The sequence below is a fragment of the Triturus cristatus genome, chromosome 3_2 (genome assembly GCF_964204655.1).
Source record: "Triturus cristatus chromosome 3_2, aTriCri1.1, whole genome shotgun sequence".
Classification (NCBI taxonomy): domain Eukaryota; kingdom Metazoa; phylum Chordata; class Amphibia; order Caudata; family Salamandridae; genus Triturus; species Triturus cristatus.
The window spans coordinates 70880195-70901264 of NC_140584.1; the positions used below are offsets into that span (position 1 = coordinate 70880195).

Sequence of the window (21070 nt, forward strand, 5' to 3'; positions counted from 1 at the left end):
CTCATGTGGTTCTGCCCAGGCTGCTACTGTTGCTCTTTCATTGTTTATTTTTCCTTCTACCGCTCCACGATGCTTTCTCTTCTCATTTGTTTGCTTCCCTCCTGCACCCACCATTTTGCTTCACCAGACCCACACCAACATGTTGCTTCATCGCTACCATCCTGTTGCTTCCCAAAAGCACATATTACACACCCTACTTTCCATATTGTTTGCCAACCACATTCCACATTGCTGTCACTTTCCCATCTTTCTCCCTTTGCGATTGACTCCTTGACAGGCTAAGGATATTTGGATCTGCTTCAACAGAGACCGAATGACCTGCAGTACTTCAGATCAATTTTGCCAGGCAAAAAATACTGCACCTAGTAGCTGGCCCAGAGTGAAACAACTAGATGTTGGAACCTGATGAGATAATTGAAGAAGGATGCCAGGAAAGGTGGAGAAGTCGGACAACATGAAAGAAACTGAGGAGGTGTTTAGCAATTGAGTTGGAAGCAGGTCAGATTATGGAGGGAGAAGATTCGGATGAAGTACCAGTCGCAAGAGAAGCAGCGTAGTGGTGGTAGAGATGAGTGAAGGGGAGGTAACCGACACAGGAGAGTAAGATTCAGCATCAGAGGATCAAGTGGGGAGGTCCCCACACATGAGAATGGATGCGAGTCAGCCCAACGGCATTGATGAGGGAGGTGCTGTGGTCCCAGATGCAGTAACCTCAGTACAGGGTCATGGCTACAGGCAAATTACTCTGTTGATGCTTACGGGGGTGGCTAGGTGGGCATGTGAGCACTTGGACAGGAGGTGGGAGGAGTACAGGGAAAGTTCAGGGTTATGCATGCTTAGGCCTCGAGAGTGACACAGTGGAGGGTTGGAAGCCACAAGATAATAGAAAATCACAGAGATGGTGGTGGCAGGTGTAATTCTCTTATTTGTGACTAGTTGAGACTAAATAGGAGAGAGGGGGGAAACCCAGAAACACAAAGACAAGAACCCGTACTTGATGATTAAGGCATTATCATCCCTAAAACCTATAATAAATAGCAGTGAAACCTCTTTAGTGACTTGTGTGGTGTTTGCAGCCCCGTTACAGGCACCAAGGAGCCGGGACATACAATCATGTTTACAAGCCCTCAGCTTTTGTAGATCACTCTACCTTCTAACAAGTGGCACTAGCTGTGCTCCTGCCCTTCCAGATATGTTGCAGAGTGAGTGCTAAAGGAGCAAAGAGGCTGCTCCTTGTTTCCCTTCCACAAGTTATACATTTGATCCCAACTATTCCACAGTTTTATAACATCTCAATTTTTAGTTCTTCGCTATGACACAGCTTTTAGCTACTCATAGGCAAAAGCCTGTTGTCTACCATAGAGCTTTAAGCAGGATGAAAAAATTGGGGGAGTCTCTTAAGAGGTGTGGCCTACCTAATTAAGGATGTGGCTTAAACATATGAACAACAATGCAGCATTCTGCCTGAACAACATTTATGTATCTTTTTGTGAGTTTTCTGCTTTTGTATCCAGAAATATCACAACCAGATACCTATAGCAAGCAAGGCCTATTGGCTTTGTGAGTGCCTGTTAGCAGTTTGATATAAATGAGTAAAAACAATCATTTTGTTGTGAATAATTTGGTTTGGTAATTGCAAATGGTACATATGAGACCATCATTATGTGAGCACTGGAAAGAGACCAAGAATTGAATGCCCATGTAATCTGAACACTATTATGACTCACTGACTTCAGACTCAACTCCAGAACTCTCAATCATGCCTTAATATGAACACCCTCTCGCCAACATAACTCACCCAAACACCTAAATGCGACTCAGTTCACAGGTACCATGCAAGTATAATAAAATTCAATAACTCCGCCTTTCTGAACAAAGACGTCTTGGCTCAGTTCCAGTTCCAATAAAAAATTGCAATAAAGCAAAGAGAGTTACAAATATTAGCAAATCCAAATGTTTTACCTATTTAAATGATGCCTTGCATATACAGTAATATACTGATAAAACCAATAGTCCCAGTAGATCCCAAAGGTGAAACCCTTGTCTTTGCAATGTGTGTTCTTGCCTGCTATCTGAAGCATAACAAAGGAGCTTAAAGTTCTCTCAGATTATGACACTTGCAGTGACAAATATTTCATAAAATATTTATAGTTCATGGTAATGCTTAGGCAGGAAATATATAGTCCAGCTGCCTTTCAAGTTCTCTTATGTGTCATTGTTTGTACCGAGAAGTTCAGAGACAATGCCTGTGAATTTGGCCCCATATAGTGCGCTAGAAGGCTGGCTCTTTTAATCTAATCTTTCAGAATCTCTGGTATCTCTAGACGGGGGGAGGGTCAGATACGGCACATGACCAGAGCTATTGAATTTTGCCAGAGGGCGGCACAGAGAAACAACAGACACAGCATCCTGCTGCTCACATTTTAGGCAAAGCAGTGTTGTTTGCTTAGAATGCCCAAATCTGACGTGAAGTATGTATGTGACAATATATCTACATATCCAGAAAAATACATAAATATATATGCACATGCAAAGTCACTTTTTAATAGTGCCCCAACACTTTTGTCTGTGACCTAATGTGTGTACCCCTTATAATTGACCAATAGAGACTCCACTGTTCACACACATTGGACTGATGAAGGCTCTGGCTATAATGTGCATACACATGCAAAGGCGGGCACACCTTTTCATGTATTGTTTTCCTTCTTTACAGACCATCACCTAGCAATGCAACATTCCCAAGCACATTTCTAGACACAAACTTTAGCCTTCTTACAATATACTCAAACCTAATCTTCCTTGGTGACCTGAACATATGGTTTGACAAATCTCATAAGTCACACCTCAGAACCATCCTCAGTGGCGTAGACATACTCAACCTAAAACACTTCATTCCCAATCCCACATGTATCACATGACATACATTAGAAGTCATTTTAGGCAACCAAAACCTAGTCAGATTACAAAGGATTACTGCAGTCATGTGGACAGACCACTAACTGTTTGCCTTCAAATATAAAACACCACAACTCCCCCCAGCTAAACTCATCTTACCAGCAAATAAATATCGACTTTGGAACAAGTTAAATTCGGAGGATCTGAAAACCTACTTACCTACACTCACAATAAATTTGGTACAAACACTCCATGGATGGTAATGCACTGTTACTATGCCGGCATTACTACGATGTGCTTTTTTTCAGCATTTTTTATTGCACGTTTACAATTACTACGCATGCTGCTACATAGCATGCTTTTACTTTGCAGATGCTTTTAGTACGCATTACTTTACTACGAGCTGTGGGAGTTACGATGAGACGGGACGTGCAAAGAGGAGAGAGAGGTAAGAGGGAGTGTGTATTTTTTAAGGTTTGGTGTTTGAGTAGTAGTGTTTTTAGTTTTAGGGTAGTGCAGGGGGTAGTGTTTTAGGGTTTAGGTTAGTGTTGTAGTATTGTAGTGTTTGTGTAGTGTAAGGTAGTGTTTTGGGGTTTAGGGCAGTGACAGGGAGTCATGTAGGGTAGTGTTAAAGTATAGGGGACGGAGTGGGAGTAGGGGTAGGGTAGTGCAGGGGGTAGTGTTTTAGGGTTTAGGGTAGTGTTGTAGTGTTTGTGTAGTGCGTGGTAGTGTTTTAGTGTTATGGGTAGTGTCTGTGGTTTGTGCAGGGTAGTGTTACAGTGTAGGGGACGGACTCGTAATAGGGGTAGGGACGTGCTGGGGTAGTGTTTTAGGGTTTAGGGTTGTGTTGTAGTGTTTGTGTTGCGTAGGGTAGTGTCAGGGGGTCTTGTAGGGTATTGATTCAGTTTAGGGGACGACTGATGGTAGGGGTAGGGTTGGAATGGGGGTAGTGTTTTAGGGTTTAGGGTAGTGTTGTAGTGTTTGTGTTGTGTAGGTTAGTGTATTAGGGTTTAGGGCAGTGTCAGGGGGTCGTGTAGGGTAGTGTTTAAGTGCAGTGGACGGACTGGTAGTAGAGGTAGGGTCGTGATGGGGTTAGTGTTTTATGGTTTAGGGTAGTGTTGTAGTGTTTGTGTAGTGTAGGGTAGTGTGAGAGGGTTTAGGGTAGTGTGAGAGGGACATGTAGGGAAGTGTTTGAGTGTAGGGGCAGGACTGTGGCACAGGGTAGTGTCATGCTAAAGGTAGTGTTGAAGGGATTAGAGTAGTGTTGAGAAGTTTGTGGTGTGTAGGGTAGTGTATTTGCATCTAGAATTTTGCATAGTGTTGGGGAGTTTATTTATTAAATGTATTGAAAACAATTAAAAACCTTTCTAAGTGTTTGGGTGTTAATTAAAAGAAATAAAGCGATGCAAAATTATGCGGTGTATTAAATTACATACCCGAGTATTAATTTTCAAAATATATTTTAAATTACTCCCCCACCCAAAACCCCTATTTCACTGCAATCCCGTCCCAGGGTTTAGGTAACGTTTTTTACAACAAAATATTAAAAAAGGTTTATCTCTGCGTAGTAGTGGTATGCGAAGTAATTAACAGCCCTTTAAAAGCGGATTCTTATATTTTAAATGCTTTTGCGTAGTAATGGTTTGTGCATTAAAAATATGCGGATTAATGGTAGTTGTGATTTAAAAACATTGCACTAAAAGCATTCATAGTAATAGCATGCTAAGTAGCGTCATATATTCTCCATGGATAGTTCCAGGAAGGTTTCCATTTCTTAATTCTACTTAAAACTTCTGCACATAAAATAAAACAGGCCACTTGGATGAATGCAGAATTGAAAATGATCCAGGTGAAGGGCAACATGGCCATCCCAGTCACAAAACTATCAGCAACTCCTTGACTACTTGATTTTTCCCGAAGGCTTAAAAAATGAATGCATACTCCCTAAATGAAGAAAAACAAATCTAGACACTCAAGACCCCAACAACTACAACCCTATAGCAAAAGGACCATTCCTGGGCAAACTTATAGAAAGAAGAACCTTTACACAGATGTCACAATTCATTGAAGACAATTTCCTTATTTCAATTCATTTCAATTAAATTCCATAACTTAATTTCGGTTCAAATAAACCATAAAAGTGCACACTACAAATTTCAAATTGCTCATAAAAACATAATGAAGTGTTTAGATTAAAAATCAAAACTATACAATTTATACAAACAGCTAAAAATCTAGATTCCTGTAATGAATCTGCTTTTCACTAAAAGGCCACACCCAAACCCTGCACTCCCACTTTGGGAGGCTAATTTGCCACCGCACCTTTAAATCACACACTTTGCACAGCACTCCCACTTTGGAGGCAAAAGACAAATTCAGGTGCTTAGAAATAACACATACAAATGTATTCATGAACGGTAGGCCAAATATATCAGTAAATGCAGATTCATTGGTATCAAACACTTTTAAATGAACAAGTAAAATAAAATGCAGGGTCTCTCTCTCTTTTAGAATGAGACTTAAGTTTTATTACACAATGATCTCCAAACAAAGGCTGTCTCAGATGCCAAATGCACAAGATTCAAATATATTCAGCAAACTATAATCTAAATGCATGAATAATACTGATTAATAAACCAGCAACAACTGATATAAGATAAGACACACTGGACGTCCTGCAAGAGATCAGAAAGATATATATATATATATACAACAGAGAATTACTCTGCATGTGTACCTCCCACACCACAGAGAAAACACCTCAAATGATCAAAGCTACTACCTAAACATCACAATGGCAATAATCACAACTTTAATGTTTCCAATTAACTACAATAAACAATTAGAATAAAATGCAGTATGTACTGGTAGCAAAGAGTTGAAAATATATACAAGAGAGAGTGGTTAGGAACACCTCACCGACTGATTCTGCAACATCCTTGCCATCTCTTTAGCTGTGGAAGCCCTTTCAACAGCCCAGGAAGGAGTGTCAGTCAGGACTCAAGTTCCGTCACCATTCCACAGCAATACGTCTATTCTGTGGTGAACTTCCACACGGCCTACGAAAGCTTCCAGATTTAATATCGTTATTCAACGTGAGGTGAAGCTTCTAGAAAACCCTGCCCATTTTTCATTAGAAAAAACCGAGCTGGCTGGTACCAGTCTCCGTCAAGGCCAAGACAGTGGCTGGCCAAGCCCCTATATTTTGACTGAGACAGAGTTGTACAAAATATCCAGTTCACTCTGGTCAGTGAGGTGTGAAAAACAAGTGAGGAGCAGAAAGACCTTGAATGTGAATCGCAGGCACTGCTGTGTAGGCAGGAGGAAGGCAAAGTCAGACATGAGGCCATTACAAACCCAATAGTAAGAACTCATAATTTTATGCACGCAGAAGCAAGGCAAAGTCAGAAAGCAAGATGACATGCAACCATGTCAAAGCCAATAGTAAGCACTCATAATTAGCAAGCAAGGCAACGTCGGGTCAAAGCCAATAGTAAGCATCTATAATATAAGAGTACTGTTCTACTCCGTGACAGCTCTCACTAAAAGACAGCAAGATTACAAGACAGAAGAGAAGCAGGCATATGCAGGACCGTCTCATATATCCAGGCGAAGGTAAAATAACACACTAAAGTCAGTTAAAATGATAGTAGTCGATGCTCATCATAGGGTGCCAAAACGCAAGAGTGGCTCTTTTATTACAATTCCTCACTTGGGACTAAAAATGCCCTCCTGTAAGACTAAAACCAAGTGACAAAAACCTCAGTAAAAAAGACCTTGAAATGGGCCTAAAGGTGGTCCGCTGTGCCATTTGGAAAGTTGTGGAATTGCAAGTTGGGGAATCTTAGGTAGCTAACATGAAAAGCTTGAAATGCACAGAGCAAATACAATTAAGATTGTAAATGATTGTTTCAGGAGCTAAGTCCATAAAACATATATACATTATCGATCACATGTCTTGGCCTCAGCATGAGACCATATGAGCATGTAAATTAAACATTGGGGTAGCCCACATCCTCCTCCAGTATAGGAGGGAACGGGGGCCGATCCTGTCAGACAATGATCTCAATTCAAGATCCATCCTAAGTGGCAGCAATGGGTTGATAACTGGCATGCCAACCAAATGGTGCATAAAACAATTTTCCACCATGGCTAAAGAGGTCACATTTAGGTGACGCCACAGTTCAGCTCGGTTACGAAGCTATCCCAAGGGCCTTATAGGCATAGCTCTTAATGACTAGCTGAATGGGGCTAAACTGGGAGCTATGCACCTTCTTGGTAATCTCTCCCACCACTTGCTCTATACTAAGCCTGTGTTACATGATATGGTTGTGCCACCTCATGTGTTCTATAAGTGTAATGACTAAATACACAATTGTATGCACCCTTTCTAGTGGTACCCCTGCTAGTGTGGGATTTGCCCAGGTGCTAAAACCTGGGTTCTGGGTGATGATTCTCAAACAAATTCTCAAAAAAATTCTCAAACTGGTTCAGTAACCTTTGCAGGCCCATTGGGGACTTTGAGAGAAGTAGGGTATCATCAGCAAACATGAGCGCCGGATCCCGCATGTTTGCCTGTCTAGGTGCATCCTTATCACAAGTTTCCAAATATCCTACTAGACTATTAATGTAAAGTGTGTTAGTGGCTGAATTGGTGAGTAAGTGGGTATGTCAGTGGCTGAGTGAGTGGCTGTCTGAGGGCTGTATGAGTGGGTGAGTGGGTGTATGAATAGCTGTATGAGTGAGTAACTTGGTGTGGAAGTGGCTGTATGGGTGAGTGAGTGGCTCTTTGAGTGGGTGTTTGGTTGAGTGAGTTGGTATGTGAGTGGCTGTATTGGAGAGTTAATGTCTGTGTGAATGGTGTATGGGTGAGTGAGCGGATGTGGGAGTGCTTGTGTGTATGTGTGAATGGGTATGTAAGTGGTTGAGTGGGTGTGAGTGTGAGTGAGTGAGTGGCTGTGTTGAGAGGCTGTTTGAGTGAGTGGGTGGGTGTGTGAGTGGCTGTATAGGTGAATAGGTCAGTTTGTGTTTTGCTGTATGGGTGAGTGTGTGGCTGTACGAGTGGCTGTATGGGTGAGAGACTGGTTGTATGAGTAGATGCATGGGTAGGTGAGTGTTTGCTTGAGTGGCTGTATGAGTGTGTGTGTGAGTGGCTCTATGGACGAGTGGGCAGTTGTGTGAGTACTTGTATGGGTCTGTGAACGGGTCTGTGAGTAGTTGTGTGGGTGTGTGAATTGTTGTATGAGAAGATGTATAGGGGCGTGAGTGTGTGTGTGAGTCAACCTGTAAATTACGTCATGAGTGACGTCATTTGAGATGTCATCAGTGATGTCACTGACCATGTAATGAGTGATGCAATATGAGAGGTTATAAGCAGTGCATTATGGGGGCATAAGTAATAGTTAGCTCAGGTAACTATAACTGCTGAATTTCACTTGTTTTATATGAGTGAATTCAGTTACTCTCTAAGATTTGTTTAATTCTATTTCCCAACTATAACGTCCCTGTAACCTTTGTTTCTTTCAGTGAATTTGTATGGTTTTTTAATTCTATCTCCTAATTATAACGTCCCTGTGACTTTTGGGTTTTTAAGGGAATCTCTAAGGTTTTATTAATTGCATTTTCTAACTATAATGTCCCTGTAACTTTGGTCTTTTTAGTGAATTTTTGAAGGTTTTTAAAATTGTATTTTCTAACTGTAACCTGTAACATTTGAGAATGGCTGTGTGACTGGCTCAATAGGTGGGTGAGGCAGTGACTGAGAGGGTCTGTCAGTGGGTACACAGGTGTCTGAGTCGGTGCATAAGTGTCCACAGTTTTCCACAAAATATCTACCCAAGTGGAGTACTTTTGTATTGGTCAATTACTATGCACTACTTCCTTGGGTAAATGTCCAGTACATATTCTACAATACAGCTGTATAATGGAGCATGAGGCAATGTCACCTGTGACCTTGTGTGTGTTTTTTCGCAATGTTACTGTTCCTCGTGCATCTTTATAAAGAAATTTGTGATAACATGAATCTTTCTATAGAGAAGACGATGAGAGTAGAAAGAAAGAAATCTCCACCAAACAAGGGTCCTTCCTCTTAACTATATGAAGTAAGTGATTCTTTATTTGGTGAAGATGTCCTCATATTCCTCAGCATCAAGAGTGCGTCACTAAAAAGCGGGAAGAAAAGGGCTAGGGGGTCTTTTGCTAAGCTACCCATCATCCTGTTAAAAGGTGAAAAGACCATTGCATACTAGTATGGTGGACAGGGCAGGACCAAATGTGCTGAGCTTCAGGTGATTTTGTACATTTGTATATTAGTAGTAATTTAAAGGGAAAACCATAGACTCTGCTCTCACCAGGTAAGGACAAGAAAAAACCCACTCATCACAGTCACTCACATTGTTCTCCAATAGATCAATGATCCATTCACCACCATGAAGCATGTCAGAATGTCGTTCAATGTGGAATTGCCAAGAAAACACATTTTTCAAGCCCAGGAGGTCAGTATCATGTGCCCTTTACAGAAGTGGAGCTTCAATTGGGCACCTGCTATGTTTATATATGTAAGTGTTTCCTGTTGAGGTTTAATCTCTGTAAAAATTAAGCATGTCCTCATGTCAGCTCCCCTTGAGACAGTTCTCCTGTCCAGCTTCCCCACAGTCCACTACCATATCCTGCCTATCTAACTGCTGCCCTCTGTTTGTATCTCCTCTGCTCATTTCTTGCTCTCCTTTGCATTTTCTGCTCGTTTTTTTGCCTTCTGTTTTGCCTTATTCGGCTCATTTTTCTGCCCTCTGTTTTGCCTTTCCTGCTCATTTTTCTTGCCCTGTTTTGCCTCTTCTGTTCATTTTCCAGCCCTCCATTTTACCTTCACTGCTAGTTTTTATGCCTGCTGTTTTGCCCTCTTCTGCTGTTTGCCTTTTCTGCTTGTTTTTCAGCCCTCCATTTTGCCTTTTCTACTCATTTTTATGCCCTCCATTTTGCCTATTACTGCCCTCTTCTGCTCTATTTTGCCTTTACTGCTTGTTTTCTTCGCTTTGCTTTGCCTTTTTCTGCTTGTTTTTCTGCCCTCTGTTTTGCCTTTTTCTGCTAATTTCTTCCCCCTTTACGTTGTTTCTCTCCTCCTGCCATTTCTCTCCTCCCCCCACCCTAATGCCGCCATCCCCCCAGGACCTACTTAATGAAGGCCGCATGGTGACTTGATTGAGCAGGTCTTTGTGTCAGCTCCCCTGTGACAGGTCTCCTGTCCAGATTGCCCGCAGTCCGCTACCCTCTGCTGCCTGTCTACCTGCTGCTGTCTGTTTGTGCCGCCTCTGCTAGTTTCTTGCTCTGTTTTGCCTTTTCTGCGTGTTTTTCGGCCCTCTGATTTGCCTTTTTCTACCCTCTGTTTTCTCTTTTTCTGCTTGTTTTTTTGCCATCTGTTTTGCACTCTTCTGCTATGTTTCACCTTTTCTCCTTGTTTTTTTGCCCTCTGTTCTGCCTTTTTCTGCTAGTTTTTTGTTCCTCTGTTTTTACCTTCTCTGCTCATTTTTCTGCCCTTGGTTTTGCCTTTTTCTGCTTGATTCTTCCCACTTTTTCCTCCTCCCGCTGTTTTCCTCCTCCTGCTACCCAGTGGCCCGCTCTCCCCCAAAGACCTTCTTAATGGATGCCACAGCATGACCCCATTGAGTAGGTCCTCATGCCGACTCCCCTTGCAACAGTTCTCCTGTCCAGCTTGCCCACAGTCTTCTAACCTCTGCTGCCTGTCTACCTGCTGCCCTCTGTTTCTGCCTCCTCTGTACATTTCTTGCTTTGTTTTACCCTTTCTGCTTTTTTTTTTACATCTGTTTTGCCTTTTCTGTTGGTTTTCCAACTGTTCATTTTGCCTTTCTGCTCATTCTTCTTCTCTCTGTTTTGCATTTTTTTGCTAGTTTTACAGCCCTCTGTTTTGCCTTTTCTGCTTCTTTGTCTGCCCTCTGTTTTGTCTGTGCTGTTCGTTTTTCTGCCCTCTGTTTTGCCTTTTTTACTTGCTTTTCTATCCTCTCTATTGCCTTTTTCAGCTGGGGCCCATCCAAAATTCAATGGGGGTGGGGGTGGTCGAACGGCTTCACTACCTAGGTTGATTTCAGCCCCAGGGGCCCCATCCCCCATGTACCGGCCACGTCTACCTGGGTAACTTCGCCCCACCCAGTTCACCCAGTGTGATTTGATGGGGACCGTGGGAGAAGCCTTAATACTCCCGCTGTACCAGCTAGCTCCATGACTTCTGCGGAATCCGGCATTGCTACCGCATGCAGGGAATGCTAAAGACGCAGCTTCTGCAGTCAGGAGCAATTCTTTCATCTGTTTCCCTGCCCACATGACAGTGGGCAGGGAAACAGATGAAAACTCTACTCCCAGCAAGCGGGAGTAGTTTGGCAGCTCCTGCTTGCTGGGAGCAGAGTTAGTGTTTGCTTTCACATGGCAGGAGCTGTAACAGCTCCTGCCAAGTGAAGCAAATAGGTATCTACTGAAGGTGGGCACCTGAGAGATAGCAGGAGCCGGCTATGGTGGGGGGGGGTGGCAGTCCCCAAGGCCATTAGTGGCTCCAGAAGAGGGAGCAAGTGGCTCCCATTCTTTAGTAAGCACAGGCCAGCTATAGGGAGGTGGTGGTCCCTAGAGCTGTATATGTGCTGGGGAAGGGCCGCGCTGCCCCTCCCCGAGTTTTTAAAATTATATTTAGCCCCAAAGAGATGGTGGTACCCAGGTCCCAGGGGATCCGTGCGCCCCCCCAGCATATATATTCATTTTTCCCCAATTACGTGGTAGTCCTTGAGGCTTATTAAAAAACCCCAGGAGGTGAGCCTGTGCTGCCCCTTCTTTGTTTAAAAAAAATCATACTAGAGGTGGTGGTCCCCGGGACTTCAAAGAGCCCAATGGAAGGGGGGTCCACACAGTCCCCTACAATGTTGAATTAAAGCCCCTGGGAAGTAATGGTCCCCAGGACTAAAAAGAGCCCTAGGAGGGGGTCCATGGTCCCATCCTTTTTTTTTTAATTCCATGATGCCTCGAGACCTGGCCTACCTCAGAGCTAAGGTGAAAACAAATGTGGGAGACTGAGCTTACCTTTAAAAAATCTTTTGCTGTAAATTTGCAAATCCGTTGTGATTTTCACTGCAAACATTATTAGAATAATGCTTGTTTGCCCTGATGGGTCCCTGGAGATACCCCACCACCAGAGCTAGGGCGTCCGGGTATTCCTAGCCTGCTCCCTCTTCTCTAAAAAAAAATTTAGGACTCGAAGCCAAGCCTTAAAATGGCTTCCAAAACTTCCTGGTTGAACTGCTGGCAACCAATCAGATCTCTGCACGAGATCGGGAGGACACACGGTGGGGCAGCATCCCTAGATATACATATTCTTTTTCTTTAATTCCTCCAAAACTATTGAATAGATTTGCACCAAATAACAAAAAGGGCGCTTTCTGATCCTATAGCTAGTTTTCTGCTGAATATGGTTTAATTCCGTTCAGCGGTTTGGGCTGTAGTTGGGTTCAAAATCCCAATGGGAATTAACATGAAAAACACACAATTTTTTTACCCCCCTTTTCCTAAGCCTCTACTTGACGAATCTCCCAGAATGCACAGATAGAATCACCAGCACACTTTTTTGGGGAAAATATCTTGAAGATTGGTCAACCAACAAAAGAAATATGCAATCGCCAGTAGGTAATATCTATCTATCTATCTATCTATCTATCTATCTATCTATCTATCTATCTATCTATCTATCTATCTATCTATCTATCTATCTATCTATCTATCTATCTATCTATCTATCTATCTATCTATCTATCTATCTATCTATCTATCTATCTATCTATCTATCTATCTATCTATCTATCTATCTATCCTGAAACTTGGTTCTCTTGCTCATAGAAAATAAATGAATGTCAAATTAATATTACAGTTCCCAAAGCAATAAAATATTTGCACAATAAATGATCTCAAGTATGATGGACTTCTTGCCATATAAAATGCTACTTGCAGAGTCTCAGTAAAACGTGCATTAGATTCACATCAGATAGCTGTGCTGAAAGTTCATTGTTTGAAAACACGTCATGCAGCTACTAAACTGTGTTGGCAATTGGCCTTTTTAATCTGTACGAATAGTGTAATGGAATTTGTTTGCCCGTTTCAATTCTATTTCATGTCACATGCGTTTATTACACCAATATCAATAAGCAGAAAAACACTTAATTCAAATATCAGGCACCTAAGTACTTGGCTGCCATCAGCTATGAGTGAAATCCCTTTTGAATCATGGCGAGAACCAAAAGTTTGCAAATTAGTGAAGTATTTCTTTTTAAATCCATTTATGCAGTGCACAATATGGCCATCTCGGTACCCTAAGTAGCCACTTCCCAGTAACCTTTTTATATTGTCACTGGCTACTAATTCTTGCCCTGACTTGTCTGTATAGGTCCTGTCTACTTATTGTGTCAACCACCAACCCCCCCTTTCTATTCTTTCATTTCAACCGCCCCCCTCTTTATTGTTTGGATAATACCCACCTTTTTCCACCTGCTTTCCCCTTACCCCTCACCCTCCACAGTTGTCCTTCACTTCCTCGCCCTCCCTCCTCCTCACACACTAACTAACCTTGCTTTCTTCCAGCTCTACTATCTTCGATCTGTTGTTTCAATTAGGTCTTCCCAGTTATTTTACCCCTTTAAAAAAAAAAGAAAATCACTGTCTCAAATTTACAAATTACCTTGTCTCATTACCTCAATGTACTAAAGTTATATTGTAATTCTGTATTACCAAAACCTGTAAAGCGCAGCTGATAATCTTGGGTCCAGCCAGCGCTAAATAAAACCTTTTAAATAAATAAAATAAATAAACCTTGGGAACAATACATTTTGAATTATTCCATGAGGCTCCCAATAAACTACAAGTAATATTCACTTTCTTCTCAGCAATGTGCACTATGAATTAAATTTAAGTAACTTTACACCTGAGGCCTTTAGGTTATTACTGCGTTTTTCAGTGTCACAAGGGAAATTTCTTTGCGCTAGAGCTGCAGATGGCTGCTGGGTCCTTAGAGCCGATGTAAATTGGAATGCCATCCAGTCTCGCATCACCACCGGTCCTTGGCGATACCCTCCTCTGAACATTAGTCAATATTTTGAGTGAGTGGGCTTCTCGGAAGGCAACAACTCAGTCACCAGGTCTTCCGACTTAGTGCTGTGCTTCCACTCCAGCCCTAGCTGCTGCCTCTTCCCTGATCCTTCAGTAACCCTATTAGGGGGCAGGCCAGGTAAAAAAACACTAACCCAAGGACACCACGGTGCTGGCCTACACCCAACTGCTGGTGGTTGCCGGGAGGCGCTACCGCTTGCACCAATTTACACCACAAAACCTCCCTTCATTAAGAAAAAGTCAGGACCTCATAGATGCAAGAAATTATCTTTTTATTCTGCCAGATACACTGGACTTAGATGCATGACATGTATCGGCTGCAAAAGCCTTTATCAAACTGCATAGCACCATTTGGTCAGTGATTATAGCCTTTTAGTTAAGAAATAGAATTAAAAATCCAAAGGTTAAAGGGACGTTATAGTTAGTTTCAGGTTTTACACACACAAAGCCCTAGAAATCCAGCAGTTATAGTTACCTGAACTAACTATAACTTACTCCCCCACAATCCACTGCTTATGACCTCACACATTGCATCACTCATGACATTATCAGTGTCATCACGGATGACATCTCAAATGACATCACTGATGATATCATCCAGTGAGTGTAACGGTTTTGTAAACATTTTTGAGACTTAAAGATTTATACTAAGCTGCTGCATAAGTTAAATTACAATTTGTTCTGCACTACTAATTAGTGATGCGATTTCTAAGATATGTAATCTCATCTATAAACCCATTTCTAAAGAGTGTGTACTATTTATCAGTGGACTAGCCTCTAGAAATGATGCATGTCCCCTGCTAATGTATTCGTATGGTACTGCTTTGCAGAAGACTAAGTTGCTTATTGAGACTTTACTCTATAGTAATGGCTGGACATAGTTTTGTTTTATGACAAACTGACCAGGTTCCTTAGACCTCTCTCCTTTGTGATGAATGAGTGTCGTAATAAATTACAATAAATTCAACTGTTCACCTTTCTCTAGGGTGATGGCTGAGTGTAGTAGAAATTTACAACAGACTCACCTCTGTGATCATACCTTTCTCCAAGAATAACTTCATTAGTGTTATAGACACAGTGGCCTGTCTGCTAAGACCACTCTACTGGTTGTATGTTGTAGTGGTTTGTGTAAATCTGACATTTGCACTAAAACCTCTTTTCAGGTTCATGATTAGCGTTGTGGTTTGCAATACACTAGCATTTACAGGTAGGCATATTACTTTAGTCATTACCGTTTAGAGTGGTGCTTTAGAAGAGACAGGACTATCCGCTGAGAATGTTCTTTTAGGTGATAAGTGAGTATAGTAGTTGATAAGGTTACAGTAAGATGTAAGCTGTACGTGTTTCACCTGAGCCTTCTTCATACTCTAAAAAATTTAAATTATATTTTATTAAGTATATGGAAGTTTAATTTATTGAACGATGTCATCAGTGATGTAATATATGAGTCATAAGCAGTGCATTGCATGGTAGTAAGTTACAGTTAACTCAGGTAACCATAACTGCTGAATTTATATGGTTTTGTGTGTGTACAATCTGAACCTAGCTATAACATCCCTTTAACCTTTGTTTTAGTCAATATATTTCCAAGGATTTTATATTCTATTTCCTAACTATAACGTCCCTGTAACTTTTTTTTAGTGGATTTATAAGGTTTTTTTTATTGTATTTCCTAACTATAACGTCAGTGGAGCATTTGGTTTTTTAAAAAAAAAAATATATATATATATTCACTGAAAAAACCATAGGTTTCAGGGGTGTTATAGTTAGCTGGACATTTCCCTCGTACAAAACCCTAGAAATTCCCCTGTCATAGTTAGTTCAGCTAACTATAAATCGTGCCCCTGCAATGCACTGCTGATGACGTCACATATTACATCACTCATGACTTGGTCAGTGACATCACTGATGATATCTCAAATGACATTACTGATGACATCATCCATTGAGTATGTGTTTCTGAACAGTTTTATTATGTTTAATATATATCGGGAAAGCCTGTTGAAAAATAAGTGGGTGTACAAGTGTGTGAATGGATGGTTTTCTAGGTGCGTAACTGAGTCTATAAGTGAGTCATTAAATGTATCTTACTGCAGACTAGTGACTAAACTGTGTGAATGTCTGTATGTGTCTGTGTGTTGGTGTATAAGTGGCTGCATGGTTTTGTGAATAGCTATATGAGTGTCTATATGGGTTATTGATTGGTTGTCTGAGTATCTGTATGGGTGCCTGAGTGTTTGTGTGGGTAGGGTGTGTGTGACTCTGTGACTAGATGTGTGAGTGGGTGATTCAGTGGGTGCATGTTTTTAAGAGTGCATCTGTGATGGACTGTATGGTTGGGTGAGTGTATGTATGGGTGTGTTAGTGATTGAATGTATATCTCAGTTGTACATGTGTCAGTAACTACATATGTGAAACGCAGTGTATATGTGTGTAAGAGTATATAACTATCTATATGTGAGAGTGTGTGATTTTGGGAGTGGCTGTATGCGCCATAGTGCAAGGATATCTGTGCCATGTGCTGTTTGTTTTTCTGCAGGAAGACACAGAATTTGTTAGTATTTTTATGAGTAAGTGAACTTGAGTGTTTTTAACTGTATAGGTGAGTAAATTTTACTGTGATTAATTATTTGCTTGACTGACTAGATGTGTCAGTACCTCAATGGATGATTGGCGGTGTTTGAGTGTCTATATAGGTGTATAAATGCACAGAGTGACTGTAAGTATGAGTGACTGTACAGGTGAGTGAGTGGAGATGTATGTAGACCTAAAAGTCAATGAGTGGGTGAGTAGTTATTGGTATTGGAGTATCTATGGTTGTCAAAATGGCCGTCTGAAATTTTGAGTCGGTGTATCAAAGGTTATATTAGGGTGTGAGAAGATGCACTAATTTATCATATGATGACGTCATCAGTGATGTCATCAGTGATGTTATTTGAGATGTCATCAGTGATGTCATCAGTGATGTCACTGACCATGTCATGAGTGATGTAATATGTGACATCATCAGCAGTGCATTGCGGGGGCGCGAGTTATAGTTAGCTGAACTAACTGTAACAGGGGAATTTCTAGGGTTTTGTATGAGGGAAATGTCCAGCTAACTATAACACCCCTGAAACCTATGTTTTTTTCAGTGAATTCCTAAGGTTTTTTAAATGCCAATTCCTAACTATAACGTGCCTGAAACCTATGGTTTTTTCAGTGAATTTCAAAGGCTTTTTAAATGTCAATTCCTAACTATAACGTGCTTGAAACCTATGGTTTTTTCAGTGAATTTCAAAGGTTTTTTAAATGCTAATTCCTAGCTATATCAGGCCTGAAACCTATGGTTTTTTCAGTGAATTTCAAAGGTTTTTTAAATGATAATTCCTATCTATAACGTATCTCTGAAGATATCATGTTTAATGATTTTGATTCAAAAAATTTTTTAAATGGCTTTGCAGGCCCTAGGGGTTGGGGTCCCCGGGACCAAAAGTGGCCGAGGGAAGGGGGGCCATGTGGCCCCCCCTACATGAAAAAAAGTTTTGCCGGTCCCCAACGTGAAGCCATGCCCCGGAGAGGGGCACCCCTCTCTCTTTTTTTTCGTATCAAAAATGGCCTTGCCCCAGGGGATGGGGTCCCCGTGCCTGACATCGGGTAATGGAACTGGGAGGCATTAGTTATTATTTTTTTCTCTCTAGATAGGAGTCGCGACCCTATCGCACCTGTCAGTACGGCCCCTAGTGTAACGTCGTGGTAGATTTGTGGATCCACCTCAAATAAATAATTTAAAAATATACAATTCAGAAGGTAGTATTGCATTTGTGATCTTTTATTATAGAGTTAGTGAGATTGAAGTTAATAATAACATTAAATTTGATAGAGTTAGTAATAATATAAAAAAATGAAAATAAAAGTTAACCTTGAAAAGTGTATTGTGTTGTAGTGCATTGAGTTTGTGCTTTTGTTTTGTGAATACGCGACGGGTTCGAGGAATCCGGCAAATTTTGAAAAAGAGTATGTATGTAAAAAAAAAATAGGATTCACTGTTGGGTTATAGGGTGGCCCTAAAAAGAGCCCTTGTTTCTTTATTATGACTTTGTTGGAGCTACATGTAAGTGCAGATGCACAGCTTAAGGTTGTTGGGAAACACTCTGTTCCCTTTATCTGTGAAGTGAACCCCATCCCTTCTGTGTCATCCTTATCAAAACATAGATTGTGGTTATATAGATGGAGCCCATCCTATGGTCTCTGAGGTAAGCAGAAACAGCTTTATTGACGTTCTTCCTAGCTTTCTCAATCTGTGGACAGAATTGATTTGACCTCTTTTATGTCTGTCTTTGATGTATATTAGAGTATACAAAGACAGTTTGAGGCAAAATCAATTTTTCGAATATATCCTTCATTAGGATTTCCAGGACTACCCCAGTCAATGGGCCTAGGTCATTACCACCACATTGCACAATCACGAGGTCATGGGGTTAGAGGTGCAAAAAGGTTTTAACCAAAGGCATCAATTGGTGCCACTTTAATCCTCTCTGTGCAAACCATTTAATATCAAAATTTTGCAAACCTAGGTCTTTGTCGATACCTCTATGTTCAGTATACCTTTTGCCCCAGAAAACATAGTTGTGGCCTACAATCCATACTGTAAGCATCTTGAGTGTTGAAAATAGATGAATAGAAACCTGAAGGCTGAAAATAAAGAAAATGGAAACTGTTGATGACATTGTAGGATACCAGTTGGAAAATAGTTCAGGTATCAACTGTTATGCTAATGTGATTCTGAATGTTGTGTATTATGTACATGATCTTCATCATGAAATCATGGGAAATCCTGAAACCAGATTCTGTTCTTTACTACATCATGTATTTCAACAGTTGTTAATTGACAGAAGTAAAATCCATACTGCTTCTGGCATTCAGCATCTTTTGGATATATGTACTGGTTCTTTGACATTTACTCTTAATGTACAACAAGATGCACACAAATTTCTAATCCTTATGCTTAGTGTATTAGAACATAAAGGAATACAGATGGGATCATACATGTGAAGAGTGTTCATTTACTTCTACCACTAAAATACAAACAGAACGATTCATATACTTGATGATACCAGACTGCCAATCAGTACCCTTTAACAAATCGATAAAAACAGCCAATCAGAACATGAGATGTTGTCTACATTACATAATGAAAGATTTGGAAAATATCTGATTTTAATGCTACAATGCTATAGAGCAAATAGAAAAAAATTGGAAACCAAAATTAAATGTTTTAATGCAAGTTAAATATCTATTTCAGGAAGAACTTTTATAGCAGTGGCTATTATTTTCCATTATGGACCTACTACAACATCTAGACACTATAATGTGTATTTAAAGTGTAATAAAGGATGGACACATTGCAATGATGCCCACTTGGAATTCAAACCTAGATTGCCTTATGAATTACCAAATTCATATTTGTTATTTCTGCAGCCAAACTGTGTTTAAAAGGAAATAGTTTATATATTTGTGGTCTATATTGTACCAGATGTAAATGAGAGTCTACATTTTGGCAAATGTATTTGACATAAATAATAGAGTTAATGTAGATGAAGGAAGTAATTAACAAAGTGTACAATAAACACACAGCTACACATGTTAAAAATTATGCACTACGCAGTTTTTTTTTTTCTACAAGCAATTTGATTATTTTTTCCCCGCTGTTCAATGAGGATACTACTTGAAATCACTGTTTATGGTGAAGTTAAGTGGCATCTGAGAACAGCAAAAAGGGAAACTGAAAATGTTATATGATTCTAAATATATGTTCTGTTCTTAAAAATATAATATTATAATTTCTGTAATGTATTATCATTAAATACGGTTTTTTTCTTCTTCTTTATAGTGGCTACTGTTGAAGTTTGAAAACAGTTTTAATGCTGTTTAAGACAATACTAATCTACAATACTGCTACTGAGTAATGTATCTAAATTACTTCAAAGGTAAGAATATATAATGTAGTATGCATGATAATGTGAAAAAATGTTTACAGTTTAATTATGTTATTTGTTTCTGATATAAATAATGTTAATCCTTTATACTATTTGAAAACTATCATCATGTTGTTCATGCAATCAGCCAGGCAATCATTCTTTCACGTAGACACTGCCCATGCACTCATCCATTCTCTCAAGCACAACTCTTGCACTAATAGGATAACCCAGGCATTGCCTTTGCATTCTTCCTTTCACACAGGCACTACCCATGCACTCATCAAATCCCCCAGGTGCTACTCCTGCAATTGTGCAATTACCCAGGCACTACTCATGTACTCATACAATCACCTAGGCACTATTCTTGCACTCAGCCATTCACCCAGGCACTACCCATGCACTCATACAATCACCCAGGCACTATCCATGCACTTATCCATTCACTAAGACAGTCATCCTTTTACCCAGGCACTACCCATGCAGTGATCTAAGCACCCAGACATTATTCTTGCACTCATGAAGTCTCTCAGGCATTACCCATGCACTCATCCATTCACTCAGGCACTACCCATTCACTCATCCAATGACCCAGGCATTACCCTTGCAATGATACTTTCACTCAGGTACTTCCCATATACTCATCCAATCACCCAGGCACTGTACTATCCCTGTACTCATGCAATCCCCCAGACACTACTCATGTACGTATGCAATCACTCAGATACTACTCTTGCACTCAACCATTCACTCAGGCACTACTCATGCACTCATCCATTCCTTCAGGCACTACTCATGCACTCATCCAATGACCCAGGCATTAGCCTTGCAATCATACTTTCACTCAGGTACTTCCCATACACTCATCCAATCACCCAGACAGTACCCATGCACTCATGCAATCACCCAGGCACTACTCATCCATTCATGCAATCACTGAAGCACTACTCTTACACTCAATCATTCCCACAGTCACTACCCATGCACTCATCCATTCTCTCAATCACTACCCATAGACTCTTCAAATTACCCAGGCATTATTCTTTGACTCAGGCACTGTACATGCA

The 21070-nt window shown here is 40.6% G+C and overlaps 1 protein-coding gene across 1 annotated transcript in view; it reads left to right on the top strand.

The window, feature by feature from the left end:
- The window catches only part of SCN3B (sodium voltage-gated channel beta subunit 3), a 941302-nt gene that overhangs the window by 42360 nt on the left and 877872 nt on the right, over nucleotides 1–21070 (top strand). Inside the window, exon 2 of the mRNA XM_085647252.1 lies at nucleotides 19919–20015. The gene's annotated coding sequence lies outside the window, so the exon portion shown is untranslated. The remainder of the gene's footprint in view (nucleotides 1–19918; nucleotides 20016–21070) is intronic.